A 6,199-nucleotide genomic window follows, 5' to 3' on the forward strand; every position below is an offset into this window, starting at 1 on the left:
TATATATATATATATATATATATATATATATATATATATATATATATATATATATGTATATATAATATATATATATATTTAAAAAAAAATTTTTTTTAATGTGATGGACTCTTCATGCACCCAAGTTTGTTATGATAATGTTTTAGCCTTAGAACATATCAACTGTCCATGTGGCACATTACTCTGACACATCTGCCATGTTTTGGACAGAATTGGGAAAATTCAAGAATATAAGAGTATAAAAGATCAATGTATTTGATTTAAGACACATTTGGATGCATAAATTGCTTTTAAGGAAGAGTCATATTTTGGCTAAAAGTCTGAATATAACTATAGGTATGACTGCTTTTATTTAGCTGTGAACAAAGCTACAAACCTGTAACTATGGTCTGTATTCAATACACTGCCTCCCTTCTTTTGAGAATAGTTTAGCTCCGTGAAAACGAATTTGACAAAGGCCATTTTCCAGCCTTTAATAGGGGCAATAATATGCCAGGCAAATTAGCATACTAATTAGTAAGGACTGTGCTTACTTTTGGTGTGGTCTGTAACTTTTACACACGCCTATAACTTATTGTATCTTTAACGGTTCATGCAATGTCTTCACATATAATGTATAACCCTGTTCACCTAAAGTAATGCAATGTCTTCACATATAATGTATAACCCTGTTATCCTACAGTTGAGGTGGGCAACCCTGTCGCCAATCGCCACAAATGGCGAATCGGCCATGAAAGTGTCGCGAATATGAGTTTGCAGTTCCCGCAGTAAAATAAACTTTTTCCTGATGGCGTGTGCTGGTTTCCGGTTTCTGAATGAGTCATTGACGCAGCACAGCCATCCAAAACTCCCCTCTGCCTTCAGTTGGAGCCTAGACCCGACCTTGAACTGTTATTTTTGAACAATTTTCCAATTTGTCCCAGAGAGATGGATAAGTCGGTGATTCGAAAACGAAGTGAACAAGCAGCAGGTGATAGTGCTGAGGTGAGGAAAGCTGTAGCAGGTGATAGTGCTGAGGTGAGGGAAGATGCAGCAGGTGATAGTGCTGAGGTGAGTGATGCAGCAGCAGGTGATAGTGCTGAGGTGAGTGACGCAGTGTAGAGGGAGAAAGGGGGTGGCCCGGGATTAAAGGGGTTACACCCCATTTGGCCATCCCCTGACCTCACCAGGGAGACAAGGGGTTAACTGGGCTGGGACCCAGAACTGTGATTTAACTCCTGTTATGACATGTAAATGTGTATTCCCCTGTTCCCCCTGTTTTATTGTAACATATGGTTAATCAGTGTCTGCATCACACACACACTGGGATCCATCCGGGAGCACAAGGGTTAATAGTTGTATAGTGATTATAGCCCTTTGTGTAACTTTCCCGCCTTTTCAGGCACCATTTTGCAGGCTCCCATAGGCCGCCATTGGAACTCCATGTCTTTCAATGGCGAATCTTGTTGATGAGTCCTGTTCCTGAGAAGACCAGCAGATGGCGTCCGAGAGGGAGAGCGGCGGTTTCCCATAGAAAGTCAAAGGGCTCATTGACTTCAATGGAGAAATCCTCAAGAGAGCTTTCCAGGAACGAGTTGGCTGCCGTCCAAACCGCTTAACCGCAAAGCGGGTACATTTTCAATAGGAGAGCTTTGATCACTTACAAGTCAATTCAACGACAAGTGGTGTGGGAATAAACAGTTCTAGGGCCCCTGGGAATAAAATTCTTTCTGTCCCTAGTTCCTAGACCTCCCCCCACTTGACCACAACCGGGTCCCTGTATACTGGACCCCCGATAAAAGGTGACCATACTCTACACATAAAGTTGCACATACTGCACCGACACACTTTATTCGAGCAAATACCCGGTATGTACCTGGCAGATACCTGGAATGCGCCGCTCCTCACCTCTGACAAGCCCCGTTGCATTTGCCTTCCCAGCCTGGGTTCATGCCTGGCTGACGGGCGGCTGATCTGTTAAATGATAATGATTAGGATTTAATAGGCTGCAATGCTTCGCGTGTCTACCAGATGGCATAAATTCATGAATTGTAATGCAGTATATATATATGTACTGTGCAGTATTGCAGCCAGCGGGAATAAAATGCTTCAATCCCTGCCGGAAAATACCTCAATGCACTCGGGCAGAAAACAGTCACAAACCTCAATACACCCGGGTATACCCGAATTCGTGGGACTAGCCGAGCTCGAATAAAGTGTGTCGCCTGTGTATAAGACATACTCTAAACACCATACACTTTACACAGTGAGACCCCTCTCCTCTGGTAACTTCCAGGAGCCTATGGGCCTGGAAGCTTCTGCAGCTCCTTTTAAACCGTGTATTATGTCATCAACCTACACGTACCCCTATAACTGGGCAAGATACAGACACCCTCAGCCTTCTAGGATTCATACATAGTCAGGTGACTATTCTAGAAGGTTCTGGAACTGAGGAGTTATCAGACACCTGACAGGAACTCCTTTAGCTACATTGAATAATCTACATAGAATTAATTACATGAAGCTATGGCCTTTCCTAGAAATGAATCTGCTAACCCCTTATTAACCCCTTCAGTAGACAATAGTAATCCCACAAGGGGGGTTACATATGCTAGTAGGAGTCATTTAAATATAATTTGCATATCTCCAATGTATCTCAAGTGTGCTTATTTCTGCACAAAGGTGTCTCTCCACATGTGTGTTGAAGGTGTATTTGAGGTGATATATATACAGAACTCTGTCCGCTAGTAGAAGAGGATTTCTCTCTCCAGCGCAAGCCCTCCGTGGATTTTAGTGTTGCAATATTCTGCAGTTTTCTGAAGCTTCCAAGACGGATTTCCCAATTCCTTTTTTTCCCTGTAAAGGTTGGCGACATCTCTAACTAAAACCACAAACGTAAAAATAAATAAATAAAACTAGCAGAAAATGTTGCGGCCACATTTTGGACAGTTTTGCGTATCTCAAATTTTGACCCTTGTCACTATTATCATTTCTAGTGCTCTTAGTAGCTGATGGTCACTGTTTTCTTTAACTCCTGATGTGGGATCCTTACTGTATATTTACTGTGTATATAGAATTTGCTAACAGCCCACTAATGTGAATCCAGTACCAGGACTGGGTCATTGTCCTGGTACTGACCTAGTGTAGAAAGCAAATCCATTAACACTTCGAAGACTTTGTGAAGCTGCCTTCACTATTTGCACCCCACTACAATATTATGTCAAACGTATTGCAGATATGCTATCCGCCAGCCATTTGCTCTTTGTATGTGGCCATCAGGATTTTTATGAATACTGTCCGTGATTAGCCATGTGAAGCACTAAAAATAAAATCAATGTTAATTTCCTTGGCAATTTACCTTGCTAATTAGTGCAAGTTATAAAAGTCCCAAATTGATTCAGATTGATGGTCACTCTGAGAGACCAGTTAGGGCATATTTAAAAAGAGAAATCCATTGTGCAGTGGTATACAAGACTTGAGAAATTTACAGAGGACATTTGTATATGAGCAATACAGGTTACTGTTCAATATGCGGTCTCTTCGATGGAATAGAGCTGAAATATTCCAGAGCAGGTGAAAGATGGCTTCACCGTGTGCTGATAGGGCTATAATCAAATGTGTATCACCTTTACTGCTTCAGGGACCTTGATTGTGAGTGAGCTACAGTAAAAAAGAAAAAAATAGGTTTTATCCCCTTCACAGTCAAAATTGATTCTTTTGTTTTTGGAAAGGACTAAGGAAGCATTTATTTTACAGTTACAAGTAAAGATGCATGTATACTGTACGTTGCTAGAACTGGCATTTCTTTGCAGAGTTGTTGTTTTTTTGGGGGGCAGTTTTGGTGAACATTTGCCCCAATTAAAATGTATGTTGGGTCAGGCAATCAGAAATCCAACCACAGTTCAGGGAGGTGTTTGGTATGAAAGCAGGTTCAATTCAAGGGAGAGATTAACCAATGATGAGCTGCAGAAATGTTTTCCCTTCCTCGGGAATTCAACTTGGAAGGGAAAACATTTAATAAAAGCCCATGTGGGACTTTCACCCTGCTGAATGTTACTGCACAATACTGGTCATTCAGCACAATCTGCAGTATGGTAGATGTACAGTATGTGGCAAGCTTTGTAGACAGCAATTGTCCTTATTAGTTGGAGCTAAGGGAGTCCATTTCATGTTCCACCTGGAAGTGTCCATGCAATAAGAAGCTTTGCACTAGCCGTGCCTGTCAGCGATTACGGTGGGTTATACAGAACATGGAGCAGACGTTATTTTCGTGGGATAAATCAAAGTTTCCATGTCTAATCACTATTCTTTTTCTTCTTTCCTAAAGTCTTGAGCGGCATTACCATCCTGGTTTGTGGCGAGCACGTCCGTTACACTCAATCAGGACTTTACACGCAGTCGTTTTTTATGTACCCGTTTTCTCTGGCTTGTTGTACCTCCTCAGTAATTGACATACAGTAGCGCTTGGCCTGAATCTGTGTGCCATCTAGATCATTTCTGCATATATAGGGGCCTATGCAGTAAGCGTTCATAAGCCACTTATCAAGCACTTATCCCCCAAAATGCTTGCTGGTATTCATTAAGTATCGATAAGTGGGCGATAAATGACTGAATCGCCCCTTTTCGGCATGTTCAGAAACTTGTGCAATTCTAGTAGCAGCGATTAGGTTATCGATGACTATGGCGGTTCTAGAATAGCAAATGTCTGTGTAAATCATCACGCCAGGAAAATTTGGTGTTGGAAAGGTGTTGGAAACCTGCTTAGAAGCGGCGAGATGGGACTTAGAAAAAAAATGCTTTATTCCGCATCGGATTGGTGTCGGGAGTCTCCGGAGCTGATACCCATTAATTGTTTAGGCCTTGCGAGGGGTTGCAGGTGGAGTTTACCTCTTCATTACCTTAGCGGTTAATACGCTAAGGTAATGAAGGGGTTAACCCCTCCCTCTACCCACCCGGAAGGCCTAAACATAAATCCTTGGGGCTACTACCCCCTTCACCCACCCCCACAACCCACAATAAACACAAATACACACAACAGTCCTACTACCCACCTCCTCAGCCCCCATTAAACATAACAATATGTAATAAACACCAATACACAACCCACCCCTTGCGCCCCCACCTAAAATCATAATGTATTTTTTTATACACATGATTAATACGAGGAAAAAACAGCCTCTGGGGAGGAAAGTGGAGCACAGCGCAGGGACAAATAGCAGGAACCAGCACACCATAGGTTAAAAGAACTACTTTGTTGAGCGACTAGGGGAGACACCATGAAAGGAGCAACCAACCACTCTGACGCGTTTCGGGCTAAGCCCTTTGTCACTCTATATTTAAGCCTTTATCATTGGCGGTCACGTGTTCATAAACTATAGATTTGGATGACAACTCATGTCATTTCTCCTATCAAATATATTGGAGCAGCTTCACTAAGACTTTTATACCCAGGATCAAGACTACAGATATCCGTTACATATGGGACTTATTGGAGCTATATGATATACCTGTGAAATATCTCTGTTGCACCATGATTGGACTCTATGTCCTGTCTTTGTCACATGATTAATACCACAGGTCTGTGGGGGTTCCTGGGTGTTCCCCGCGGTTGTCCGTGGGCCCCACAGGGATTTTGTTTTAGGGTGACCATTGACTGCTATAGTAGCTTATCATACCCATATTATTTGGGTATGATGTACTACTATGGCAATCAATCGGTACAGGGTGGGTATAGTGTGTCCGGGGTGGGTGGTTAGGCCTCCCGGGTGGGTAGCGGGGAGGGTGGTTTAACCCCTTAATTACTATAGCGGTTATTAACTAATTAATTAGATTGTATTTCTATGTATTCTTTCTGGCAACGGAGGACATGGCCCTGCAGTATGCTGATGAGGACGCCCATCATAATGGCAGGGGTAAGTAGAATGGTTTTATCTATTTTATTTATGCTGGCTGGCTAATGTTGTGTTTAATAATGGGCAAATAATCTATTTTCCCTATATGGATAATAGTTATTTTGCACATTACTGTACAGTATGTGTGTTTATTGAAATATTGGCCATATCAATTTTTTTTTTCCAACAGGAATGGTACCGCAGGCCAGCGGTGACCCACGAGGACCCCCGGACACCCGTGGGAACCATCCGGAGACTCCCGCCAGCCTATGTTATCATTCGTGTGTTAAAACAAATAAATAATGGTTTTGTGTGGGGGCAAAGGGGGT

The sequence above is a fragment of the Ascaphus truei genome, chromosome 1 (assembly GCF_040206685.1).
Source record: "Ascaphus truei isolate aAscTru1 chromosome 1, aAscTru1.hap1, whole genome shotgun sequence".
In the NCBI taxonomy this organism is placed as follows: Eukaryota; Metazoa; Chordata; class Amphibia; order Anura; family Ascaphidae; genus Ascaphus; species Ascaphus truei.